Genomic DNA, 13,887 nt, shown 5'->3' on the forward strand with positions numbered 1-13,887 from the left:
CTTCCAAGCTGCTCAACCACCAGTGTGCCCTGACAGTCCCCAGCTTGCCCTGTGTCTTTGGGGTACCCAGGCCCCACGGCTTTCCCCTGCTCCTCGTAGAGACCCATGCTCACCCACACCGCCTTCCCACACTACAACTCCCTTTGTCCATTACCATCGCCCAGCCTCCCAGTCCCAGCCCAGGGGGGAGAGGAGCACAGCTGCAGTTCGCTTCCCGCTCATGGGTCCTGGAGAAGCTCCTTCCATCCAGCCCAGCCCGCGGTGCCCCGGGAGAGCAGGAGTCAGAGTGCTCAGCAGGAGGGTGGCAGGGAGGCTGCCAGGCCTGCGGCTGCGGGAGGGCTGCCTCATAAGATCGCACAAGAAGCGCTCCAGAGCTGGGAGCTTTTGGAGAGGTGTCTGTTAGTGCTACAGTCCCTGCTCCGTGCTGGCAGTGCCAGCCATCCCGTGCTGCGCCCACTGCCGTGGTCCTTCCCGAGCCAGAGCGCTGCCACAGCACTTAACATTTCCTATAGGGGTCATCGCGACAGTGGGAGATGAATGCTTTCACAGGAAGAAGAAAAAAAACCAAACAAAATAAAATCCTGATCAGTGTTCTGTTCACATCTTTCCTAAAGGGAGGTGGGACAAGAAAATTAAAGTGAAGCTCTTGAAGAGGAAAACCTAATAAACAGGCAGCCCAGGACCCTGACAGGTCTTAGAATCATGGAATCACTAAGGTTGGTTAGAGATTACCAAGCTCCAACCCCCCTGCCATGAGCAGGGAACCCTACCACTAGACCAGGTTGCACAAAACCTCATCCAACCTGGCCTTAAAAAACCTCCAGAGATGGGGCATCAACAACCTCCCTGGGCAACCCATTCCAGTTCCTCACCACCCTTATAGTGAAGAATTTCTTCCTAATATCTAACCTAAATCTCCCCTTTCTCAGTTTAAAACCATTACCCCTTGTCCTATCACTATCTTCCCTGATGAAAAGCCCCTCCCCAGCTTTCCTGTAGGCCCCTTTCAAGTACTGGAAGGCTGCTATAAGGTCTGCTCGGAGCCTTCTCTTCTCTAGGCTGAATTAGTACTTTTCATCAGGAACTTACCTTACTTAACTCAGAACTTACTGCTTTTGATACCATGCTGCTAGATGCTGGCAGAGCAGCTGTCAATGCTGTATGGTGCAGGCTGAAAAAAGCTCAGGAAGAAGTAGCTTTCTAGTTCATTCTTAACTGGCTCAGAGATGGGGCACTGAGAATGAAGGGTTAATCTCCCTCACTCTGAGCAGCACTGTATGTTGATGCAAAAGCCAATGCTGTAAAAGATTCTTCACCAAGATCACTCCTGGAATAGGACTAAGTAACCTGTTTGGGACTCTGTGCTAGCCCAGATAGTTTAATGGGTCTTGGAAACAGCATCTCAGCACAGCAAATTTCAGCACAATCCTACCTGGAGGAACCAGTATGTTTGAAACTAGCCCATACATCTCTACCTCATGTAGTGCTGACATGCCCTGATGCACCTATAAGGAAGTTCAGATACAAATGTTCAAACTTCAGCCATGGTTTAGCTCATCTTAGTGCAGCTCATTCCATGAAGGGCAGCATAAAGATATAACAAGATTTTGTAACATTTTTGTTTTCATAAGATCACTGTATTAACTGGGCAGCTGTCATCTTACACTCAGAAATGTCTGCTTGTTCTATAGTTTTACAGCACCTCGCACAAGGAAGTTCTAAGTTGCTAAAGGAGGAATAATCTGTAAACTCAGTCTAGTATCCAGAGAAGTCCAGGTGGAAGCTAAATTTAGGAGAATCAAACAAGCACAGACTTCAAGCTCAATTAGTGCTATGACTACAGTCCCCACGTTAGTAGAAAATTGCATCATTTTGGAGCATGTTTCCAAGTCCACAGCTTCCAACCTATTATTTGTGACTGCAGGCTGTTGGTCTGAAGGCTACACGTTTGGACTCTGTATAGGGAGGACCCACTGCAAGGATGAATGCAGCTGTGATGTGAAGACACAGAGCCATTCTCTCTTTGTCTGACCTGTGCTGTTTGGCCTGGGTGAAACTTAAGATGCCAAATGAGGCATTACATCATCCTTGATCAGAAAGCTTTATAACAGTTGTAACTGTAAGCCAAAAAGCAAAACCTCATCTGATCAATATTCCAGGCCAGCCAACACAAGAATCAGGCACATTGCAGAAATTGCAAATGGCTTCACTCCTTTTGTCTGTGCTCCTCCATATGCTCCGACTGCACTGTGTTAGTGTGAGCCAAACACTAATTCTTTTCTCATCCATGAACCAAGTATAGACAAGCAGTGCAGAAAGTGCAATAACCTTATTTCCTCCACGTGGAAAGGTCTCTAGTGCACTTGAAATCCAGAACTTGAGCTGTGGCCCAGGGACACTCAGCCAGCACCCCAGGCAGGAATCTTGGCTGCATGGACATGAAGAGTACACAGATGGTTTGTTGGTCATGTTCTGCCATTCAGAAGACCACTAAGCAAATGCTTGTAGTCATTCTCTTTCTGTCTCAGGAAGCAAAGGAACATATTCTCAAACTGCACTCATTGCAGCTTCCTGGATTTTATTAGCTCAGTTACACATGGTGAAAAGTTCTTAATGGAAAGATTTTTGTGGAAGGCAGAGACTGTCTCTTTGAGTGTGAAGCAGGAAAATAAAGAGATTATGCTGCAGCTCTCCTTGGTTCTCCATATGCCCACTATCCAGGCTGGATATTAACTGTGCACAGTCACCTGTGGACACTCCACATGAACAGCTACACTATTTTTACATCCAAATAGGTCATCTGCATGGTGCTACATGGCCCCGAGCGGGACACTGTCTCTGCTGGACATTGGCTTGAGCATCTCTGCACTGACATGCTCTCTCTCCCCATCCTCTTCTCTGTTGCATCCTCACTGTGCACTCTACCCTGTTTCAAATACATTCGGTGCCAGTTGTCGTACTACTTTTTATGAATCATGTTATGCCATCTGTATGGCTATTACCTTGCACTATCAAGAGAGAACAGTTTTTGGCTATGTTTGACTCTGTGTTTGTGTGTGTGTGCACACATTTTTTTTTACTGCTGTGTAGCTGTGATGTATTAAGGTGGAGCCAACTGACTCTTTAGCCATTTAGCTTGTTATGCCTGAGGAGGATTTTTATTGGAACATGATATTTCAATTATAACCTATAAGCTCAAAGTCCAAAATATGCATCCTCAGAACCCTTGAGTCTCAGAAAATTAATATTTAATTTGGTAGTTCTGTCATGTGGGCATTAATGACAAAGCAGAGACACTCTGCAAACTTGATCCAGCCACTGTTTCAATCAAAGGAACTTTTTGGTTTACTTTTATGGAAGCCAAGCTGGGCCTTGAACACACAATGTTTCAACTTTGTTTAAATGTTTAAATGAAAATATAGATCTTCAGGTATAAGCAGGAGAATGCTTGAATGCAGCATTCAAATGCCTTTTAATGTCCTTGGCAGTGAAGTTTTATTTATTTCATACAATTTCTAAATAATTAATTTCAGCATACGAAATGGGGTCTAGATGTCCTTCCTGTGTCACTAATGTTAGTCAGGTGACAGGTTACATATATTGTTAACTGAGCACTAATTTGAAAGTAACATATTTGGAGATGTAAAAACAATGTGAGTTTGCACTTCACATTCTTCCATAGTTCCTCAAAGGAACTGATTTAAAATAGGAAGGGGTGGGTAATTATAAACTGATTCTTAACCTCATCTCACCTCTACTGTTATTGTACCACCATGTAAATGAGATTAAGAAAAGCATTTCCAAAAAAAAGCCACCAAAAAAACTGACAATGACTGCCTTGTGTATTCACTCAGCCATGTCAACAGGATAGTCAGCCATAGTATCCTGTGGATAAAGCACATACCAGGCTGTACCTGCCTTTGCAGAGCCAGAGGAACAAATCTAGATGAGACAGGCATGTGCCTGGGGCTCCAGCTCTGCTTTGATGACTGTAACATCTCTGTTTTCATTATTGAGAAAAGCTTTTAGCCTGCCCAGCCATGAAGCAAAGCTAGAAATGGCAACCTGTATGTCATGGACAGAGCAACATCTGCTTGAATCTGCTGTCAGTCTCCAGCAGAGGGAAGGGCTGTACCTAAAGCTAAAGCGAAATTACAGGCACTTTTGGTTCTTTTCCCCCTCTAAATAAATAAAGAAGACAGAAAAGATTTTTCACTTTTAAAAATGGTGCTCTCATGAATTTCATAAAAAGAGCACTAACAATCTGGAAATGTTTTCATTTTTCAAACTTACTCTCATAATAATACAACTAAATGGAACATTTCAGCCTATTAGTTTTATTTTTGGCAACCTAAACTATGAATAAGCTTCAGTATTTAATCAGAAAGGAAACTCACTGCCCTGTTATGTTACCACTAGTGTGGGCAGGGGTGAGAGAAGGGGGAGGGACCTTGCACCAGCTGACCCTAACAGCCCCCAAACACCCTTGTCCAGATTTCTCTTTGGCTGTGCAAGGGGGCTTCTCAGTGCCTGGCTTTGACTGTGCACAGCTCAGCTGCTCTGTGCTCTGTTGAGGTCGGGGTGCAGGGGGTGGTAAATATTTGTTTTCTCCTCAGGGTGGGCCATGGAAACATTTACTGCATCAGAAAATAGCACTACTTTGTAGTCCTTTTTCAGTGCCTTGCCAGCAGTGACTGACAGCTCATCACCAAAGGAGGCTGAATGAGCCAGGAGCAAACTGCAGAGAGGAGTGATCTACCTACCAGCTCCCGAGTAGAGGTATTAGCCTCAAAACCCCTCTCTTGCTTTCTGTACTGAAAAATGTCCTTTCATCCCTTTCAGAGATTGTCTGAACCAGGCAATCCTCATTCTGTCTCCCCTTCCTCTTCCCCTGCCTGCAGCAGAGGGGCTGTGGGGAGTGCCAGAGACACCATGGTTTTAGTACCTCCTGGGAGTTGTGGAGGACACAGACAATAGATCGAAATCAGCAGAGTGAAGGGGATTTGGGGGCCATGACTGAGGGAGAGTTGATGCAAATGAGTCACTTTTCAGGTAATTCATCAGTCCTGCCTGTGAGACAGATCCTCCCACCTTATGCAGGATTCTGATCATCTGCAAAAGCTTTTAGTATGTCTTGATGCATCTGCCTCCTAATGTATGAGCAGAAGCAATCTCAAGTCTGGCATTGCCTTAGCTTTCCAGTACTTGACTCTGCAACCTCAGCTAATAATGTTCTTTAGACGGACTTTCCGGTATGTGATTTTATGGATGAAAAGCAGACAGTGCACTTGAAGAGAGGCCAGGCTGGCACACAGCTACAGAAGGGTTGCTTTCCTACTATAAACTGCAAAGGAAGAATGAAAAAAAACCCAAACAACAAAGAAACAAAAAACCCACCAAAAAAACCCCAAACCCAAAACACAAAAAACCCCGCAACAAACCAACAAACAAAAAGCAAAACACACAACTCTATAGCTGACACAATTTGAATAGCCTGTGGCAGCATCACATCAGAAAATATAGAAATATGTTTAAAATGTCTGTGGTTACAAAAACATAGGGTGGCTGCTTGCAGGAAATTTATTTGAAGTGCAGGAAAGTGGCTATGTTAGGTGTCATGCAGGGGAAGCATACTAGGGCTTAAAACTGCCCTAAAGGTGTAAGTGGCTTTAGCAGCTGGAGTTAAACTTTGTCTCAGGTGTATGTAGTTTGTGGGCCAGACCACAAAAAGACCTGCAGTCAGATGAAGGTCAGAAGTCTCAATTTTCCCTGAAGTTTGAGTTCCTGTGCCACTACACAAATAGAAATACCATGACTCGGAGAGCAACTTAAGAAGGAAAACCACCCAAACCATACTTTTGCCCTGTGATTCGACAATTTATTTTGGTGTGTAGCTCGAGCCCCCAGCAGAACTCCTCCCACCTGTGTAGATTTGAAGATGTCCTGCCTTTTCCAAACCCTAATAGTGACTTGCCCTCTAATCCTGTGATTCCATGAGTCAGAAGTACATCTCTCTTCCCCTACCTCTGCTACTTCAGCACTTGGCCTTTCTCTGGAGGGATGCAACAAAGAAGCTCTTAATGGGTCCCCATGGGACATCACAGGGAAGTCCAGGAGTGAGGAAGAACATCAGGCACATAATTCATGACCTGCCTCGGGCAGAAGGGGGCAAACAACAACACCAGCAGCAACAACAACAACAATTTAAAAAAAACAGCTCTTCTCTCTAGAGTGGATTAATAGGGGCTCTCACTGGAACCCATTAAACAAAAGAAAGTGCTGAAAGCCTAGGAATATTGTGCATTTCATCATTTTCTCAGGATCCCCAGGGAGAGGACGGGAAAAGTTGCAATGCTACTGAAGTGGAGGGAAGGAGCCTGGGAGAGGGCTGGCTTGGGAAGGGAAAGCACTGCCAGGTGAGAAGGGCTGCTATCTCCTCAGTAAGTGGATGAACGTCTGCTTGGTGTGCCTGCAGCTGATACTTTTCCTTCTCTAGTCTGTACACAGATATCTTGTGCTCTCCCAAGATTTTGCAGAGCCCCAGTGGACTGTTTACTTGTTTTGCCATTCTGCCATCTGGCCAGCCTGACACGACTGCCACTGGCAGAGGGTGAAATTTTGATATAATGTCTAAGTTTGGAAGTGATATTTTCTGCAGGTTTTGTAAGCAAAACTAATGAATCACTGCAGTACAATTTCTTTTACCCTCTCTTCATGGGTTGGACCTGAATATTAGCACTGACAAAGGTGCTGAGGTGACAGGACAGGTTGTAAATATAGTATCTCCCAGTCTGCTCTGCTGGTGTATCTTGCTCCTGCCCAGTATCTTCTCCTGCTATCAAGACTTTATATCTAGCACTGTCGCTACTCTTTTAAATGAATAGTTTATTCTCATCTTGGAACTCCCTTTGGATGGCTTTGAGGACACCTCTTCATGCCTTCCTGCCATTCCTGTTCATGACCTACACAGAAATTCAATAATACAGATCATCTCAGCTCCCAGCTCATCCTGACAAAACACTTAAAGTCTTGTCAGGCAAGAGGCCTTTTGGCCCAGCAGGGCCTGGATCATGATCAGTTAACTCCTTACACTTTGTGGGATAAGTAGGGTTTGGAGTATTCTACAAGAAAAAGCATTAATGTCACTTTTCCTATTATTGATTTAATTAAAACTGCATGTCTTGGTGCTGGAAATTCTGAAGTTTAAAGAAGACAGGATGGTTCTTATCTTCTTCTGTGCTTTCTAGAATAAGTCATCTGGAAAAAAAAAACAAAACAAAACAAAAAAAAGGGCTGTAGTGACCAGTCTTTAACTGATTTTAATTTACTGGCTTGTTTTATAGGCACTGTATGCTTTCTACAGCTTTATGAGAAGGGGAAGTGGAGAGGGAAGTGCTGATCTCCTCTCCATGAAGTCCCATGAGAGAACATGTGGGAATGGTTGTTGATGCCCCATCCCTGGAGGATTTTAAGTTCAAGCTGGATGAGGTTTTGTGCAACCTGATCTAGTGGTAGGGTTCTCTGCTCATGGGAGGGGGGTTGGAACTTGATGATCTTTAAGGTCCTTTCCAACCTTTATGATTCTGATTCTAAAGCTGCACCAGGGGAGGCTGAGACTGGACACTGGGAAGCATTTCTTTACTGAGAGGGTGGTCAGACACTGGAACAGGCTTCCAGAGAAGAGGTCAATGCCCTATCCCTGTGTCAGTGTTTAAGAGGCATTTGGACAGTGCCCTTAAAAACATGTTTTAACTTGGTCAGCCCTGAATTGATCAGACAGTTGGTCCAGATGATCACTGTAGAACTCTTCTAACTGAAATTGCCTATTCTATTCTATTCTATTCTATTCTATTCTATTCTATTCTATTCTATTCTATTCTATTCTATTCTATTCTATTCTATTCTATTCTATTCTATTCTATCCTATTCCATTCCATTCCATTCTGGCCTTGGCAGTGCTAGGTTGACATTGGACTAGAAGACTTTAAAGGTCTTTCCCAACATATAAGGTTTCTATTATTCCATTCTATTTCTGTAATAATTTTCCCACCTTGCAAAGCTGCAGAGGTCCATATATGCAAAAAATCAAACTTTTTCCTGGCTTGTAAATCATGGGATTTGCTGTTTCAGGTAACTGCAAGAGAATCTTTGCATGGCCATCAGATAGATAAGAGTATCTCTTTGCATTCTGTGACTTCGCCATGGGGATGACTTTGCTTCAAGCGTAAGACAAGGATGTAGGACAATTTTCCCTTCCCCATCCAGGCAGTTGCAGTCCTGTTGTGCTGTCCCACAGGTCACATTGCCCTCTCCTGCTTGGCTTTGAGAGGCAGAAATGGTTCAAGCAGTGATCATCTGATACTGGCTCTGTCAGCCTGAACATTGAATTAGTTCCTAGGAGCTCAAGCACCGTTTCACAATCCTGTTTGCAAGGCCCGTCACATGAAAGGTGTTGACTGGTTAAAATCCATGCAGGCTGTCAGAGCCAGCTGGGAACTTTATGACACAATAATGCTTTCTTCCTGCAGAAAACAAAGCAGTTTTAGAGGAAGGTAAGGTTGACAAACTTGTACTCACTGCAATCTGTGACCATCCCAGACAGATAAAAGCCCTCTTATGCATACAATATAGAATTTCTTTATTCCCACAGAAATTATCTATGCAATAACTTCTTTCCAGCATACCTCACAGACTGGACTGCTGGATCTGAGAAAAATAGCTATGGAAATAGAGGAGAGACAGCAGCCTTAGGGAATAAAGTTACCTAATATAACTTTTCCTGAATGTTTTTCGGCAAACAGCTTGTTTTCCAATTGTATTTAGGAGACCAGGAAACTGGGTCAGTAGCAAACACATGCATTTGCTCTGCACACAGAGAGCACTACACCACCAGGATGGTATTGTTTGAATTCACTATTTATTTAAAAAACAACAGCAATCAATCAAACAACAAAAAAAATTGTTCACATGTTTTTTTAAGTATTGGTTTTCCATGTTTGACATATTAAATCTTTATTTAAAAATATATTGATAATGGTGAAAAATTAGTTGAAAGATCAACAGTAAGACAAAATATTTTATTATGATCAAAATGAAATGGTTTTATTGATCTGAGGAAAATGAACTGAAAAAAAGCCTTTTTTTTTTTTTAGGTTTGTTTGTTTGGGGTTTTTTTTAGGTTTTTTTAAGTCCTTGAGAGTTTGGCTTTTCTCCATGCTTTAGTTTAGGAGCATCTCTTGAAATCTCAAAATACTTCCAGCATGAGAAAGCTACTTCCCATAAAACTGTACCTAGCATGTGAATAAGACTAGACCAGTCTTCTCAGGAATCAGACAATGGCTGGGTACTCCATCCCATTAGTATAGCACAAATATTCCCCATACAGCCGAGACACTGATGGTCAGTTTAATAACCTCACTGACCTCTGCCTACTGCTAGTCTCACATATGGGCTTTTTTTTGTATAAGCACATCGGAAAACTCTTTCTACCAAAACACAGCAGTCCTGTGCACACGTGGTTAAGCAGACAGGACAAAAAAGGTAAGTCTCACACTCCCAATCTGTGCATTGCATGATTTATGTGATGGGGGAGGGAGGATGTTAGTATACTCTAAGCACCTAATTTTTAGATAATTCATCTAAACTACTTCTTGAGGCTTTCTGTCTTAAAAATTAAGAGAGACAAGTGCTTCCTGGTGGAAGTTAGGAGCACCTCTCTCAGGCATTTAGCTGAGGATAGTTTGAATTGCCCATTTGGAAGTGCCAGTCGAGTACCCACTGGCAAAGGAAACAGCTTGTCTTCTTAGAGCCACAAAGATGATTAAGGGAGTGGAACATCTCTCTTATGAGGAAAAGCTGAGAGAGCTGGGTCTCTTTAGTTTGGAGAAAAGGAGACTGAGGGGTGACCTCATCAACGTTTACAAATACGTAAAGGGTGAGTGTCAAGAAGATGGAGTTAAGCTTTTTTCAGTGATGACCAGTGATAGGACAAGGAGTAATGGATACAAATTGGAGCATAGGAGGTTTAAGGTGAATATCAGAAAAAATTTTTTTACTGTGAGAGTGACAGAGCACTGGAACAGGCTGCCCAGAGAGCTTGTGGAGTCTTCTTCACTGGAGACATTCAAGACCCGCCTGGACGCCTTCCTGTGTGATGTACTCTAGGTGACCCTGCTCTGGCAGGGGGGTTGGACTAGATGATCTTTCGAGGTCCCTTCCAACCCCTAGGATTCTATGATTCTATGATTCTGCTGAGCATCTCCATAATAGAAAATGCAGTGAGGGCCTAATTCTTTGTTTGCAGATACTGCTACAAAGCAACAGCAGTCCACCATAGCACCAGTGATTCATGGGAGGATTAACTGCCTTCTCCGCTTCTGGATGATGAAAAATGGAACACAGGAAGTTCATTTTCATGCATCACTACAGACATGTATTCACTACCAAACTACAGCTAATTTGATATAATGAGCTAGAGCTCATAGACTTTCTGTTTTACTATTACCTATTCTTGGAGTGTTTTTTGTTTTATTTTGGTTTTCCCTGGAGAATTGCTTTTATTTCTGTACATGTAGCCTCTGTAGTCTTCTTCATTAGGCAGGGAGAGAATTTTTGTTCTTCTCACGTTTGCAAGGATGGGGTAAATTAAGCACATTCCTTCTTCATTTTTAACTTTCCATCAGCCAAACAGCAGACAGATCAAAGCCAGTTTATAGCCATGCTGGACAGTTTGCCATAGCAATTGCTGCTCAGAGGCTTGAATTGCTATGAAAAGGACAACCTTTGATCTCCTGAGCCCTTCCCACATATAACAGCTCCAGTTCCATTCGAACCAAAGACCCGGGCTTGCCATCATGGATTAACTAAAGATTTTTGAGAGAAAAACATCTATAAGGGGCTTGAGGGGCCTGGCAGGGGCAAAGAAGTATTATGAAATACAAGAACGGATTAAACAGGGGGTGAAGTCTCTGAAAGCCACCTGCAAACTCTGTAATCAGTGACCTGGACTCAAACTGTTTCTGTGCTTCCTCTCTTGCAGTCCTGCAGCTGCTGCTGTTAATATTTTTGGCCTGGAAGAAGTAACTTTGTGAGTCTATTTCACCTTGATGGATTATGATGCTATTTTAAATGTCAATTGATAATAATTGTCCCATTAAAAAAAACACACTATAATAAATGTTATCAGTTTAAACCTTCAGTATCCCTTTTATTAATAGTTCTAATTTATGAGCTTGTTGAAAAATCTATGGAGACAACAGAGCTAATAAATCTGAGGTTAAAAGGACTTCAGAAGGCAGGCTGCACAGGCTTTCTGCTAGATCTTTGCCAGCTGTTGAACTTTGAGAAGATCAGAGCAACTGTCACTGGGGAGACAGTCAAAGTCCAGTAAGGTGTAAAGGATGGAAGACAACTTACAAGGACATGAGGCTCCAGAGGTGATGTGGGCAATTTGAAGCTGCTCCGTCGCTGCAATTGTCAGTCCACCTATTCACCTGACTGCCTAAGCTTGCAGGCTTCCTCTGAGCAGCTGGCTGAGCACAAGCCCTTGGAGAGGAGGTGTTGTCAGCTGCAGCATCCATGCTGTGCGTAAACATCAGACAGCTCCGACTCTGAATCACATACACAAGCAGGAGCTTAAAAGAAGAGGCATCGGGTGGAATATCAAAACTTTATCATCTTTATTCAGAGGAAAAGACCAGTGGGCAGGAACAGTCATGCTTCCTGACTGACAGTGTAAACACAGTTTCATCTTCCTCCTCTAGACAGGCACTACAGGACAAAAAACTCCCAAGTATTGATCCCAAGTTGATTCTGAATACAGACATCCAGGATTTTTCACTTTCTGAAAGCACTCTATGTTTAAAAAAACCTCACAGGCTTTGTGGACCTGTAGATTTGCCTGGCATGGGCAGGATAAGTTGAGAAAATCAACACAGAATGATTTTGTTCTAGTAAGCTTATTTTCTGGTGTAAAGGATTGCCTTCAGATCTCAGCAGACCCAGGGGAACAGGTGTTTCCTGCCTCAAGGAATTTATAGACTAAATTAGACAGGTAGCACAATGATTGTAACAAATGAGATTCATCTGCATTTCCAGGTCAAGCAGAAATGTAAAAATATATCTAAACTACCCTACAAAACCATCTTATTAGAACTTGGCAGAAAAATAACTTCTTCATTCCTTGGTAATTGAAAAGTAAATCATTTCTTGTTTTGAACATAAATAATTTGTTACATTTCAGCAACTCAATCATTTAAAAAAGAGGGTCAACTTAACTATTTTAATTTGCAAAATCTTCATTTGCATTTCAAGCTTCTATTTTTTGCCACTCATCTTTATTTTAACATAATACAAAGCAAAAACATTCTAAGCCAGAAGTCATTCCAAATAATTTATTCAATTTTTTTAAGAAACAGTATTTATCTATATTTTTGCATTTCTGTATTAAAAAAAAAATTAGAATATTAAAGTCTTTTGGTATCACTTAACCATTTTGGTATCAAATCTGCATAGTTCTTTTTCAGAAAGAACTTTTGTATGCAAAACATGGGAATTATGCATCATTACACTGCTGCTTTCTAGTCCTCTTTCAAGAGCTGTCACTTACTCATTCTACTTCTTACTTATGTGCTTGTGTTTTTTTCTATATAGAAGAACAAAAATATATTTCTTAGTTGGCATTGCCTTCAGTTTAAAAAAAAAGACCAATGCAATAAGACAGAACAAAAATAAAGCCTTCACAAGGAAGCTTTCAAGTTGTAAATTTGCATCTGCACATCTCATTTAAGCACACATAGCAAATCAACTTGTGCCTGCGAGAAGCAGGGAAGTTTAAAGTCACAAACTAAGACAGAATAGTTGTACAAACAGCCACTGTTTGATTTTGTGATGTGGGACTACAGCATTGCCTCAGCAGGTGCCCAGCCAGAGCGAGCTGGTGGTGGTGGAGACAGGCAGCACATGCTCCCTGAATACAGCGAGACTCAGGTTTCACTTGGTATGTGTTGTCAGTATGATCATTGACTGAAGGTGTTTCACTGAGATGAAAACTTGGAGTTTGCTAATCTCAGCTCTCTTTTCTTCAGATTTTTTTTACAGAGAGACACATGGACTTCTTTGGGAGCTGGTGCAAGTGATCATGCAAGTGATCGTGGAGACATAGCTGCCAGAAGGCTGTGTTTCTTCCTTTCAAAACAGTGTGCGTTTACTCAGCAGAAAGGGAGCTTGAGCAAAGAGAGGGATAGGAGGTGTATTTTTTGCCCTGAAGTCTCTAGGCTAGTTTACTCAGGCAGTGACCTCCAAAGATAGGAGTCCTCTCATAAGGAGAGTTCAGACCTATCAGACTTTCCTGTGAAATCCTCCTTCTCCCCCTGCAGCAAAGAAGTAGCCCCTTGAACACAAAGAGGCTTTAATAACAAACCAAAGCCAAAGCTTTCCACAGAAAAGGAAAATTTGCTCTTTCTTGGGCCTCACTTGGCAACTGAAGCACATCAATCCATGGGCTTTTTCCTTGCACCTATATAGAACTTTTGGAAACAGGGGCAGCAGGGGAGGCTTAAAAAGCAGAGGCTTCTGGTCCCCAGAGCTGGTTGTCTTGTTCCTGGAAGTTTCTAGATAAAAGGTAGCACAATAAACATCAGAGAGTCCAGGAACTGTATATGCTAAATTAATATACTGGAGGCTGGGCCAAGGACATTCAACTCATGACATTTGAGAAGTAAGTTTTGAAGCCATTACTCTATATGAAACCAGAAAAAGCAAGATGTAGCCCCTTTTTTAGTGTCTTAGGCAAGCTGAGTAGGGAAAGCAAGGTACTTGTAAGGGAATGTACCACATTTCTTCTTGTGCTTTTTCTTGATTTGTTAATCAGGAATTACAAGAAAAAGA

The sequence above is a fragment of the Apus apus genome, chromosome 1, assembly GCF_020740795.1.
Source record: "Apus apus isolate bApuApu2 chromosome 1, bApuApu2.pri.cur, whole genome shotgun sequence".
In the NCBI taxonomy this organism is placed as follows: Eukaryota; Metazoa; Chordata; class Aves; order Apodiformes; family Apodidae; genus Apus; species Apus apus.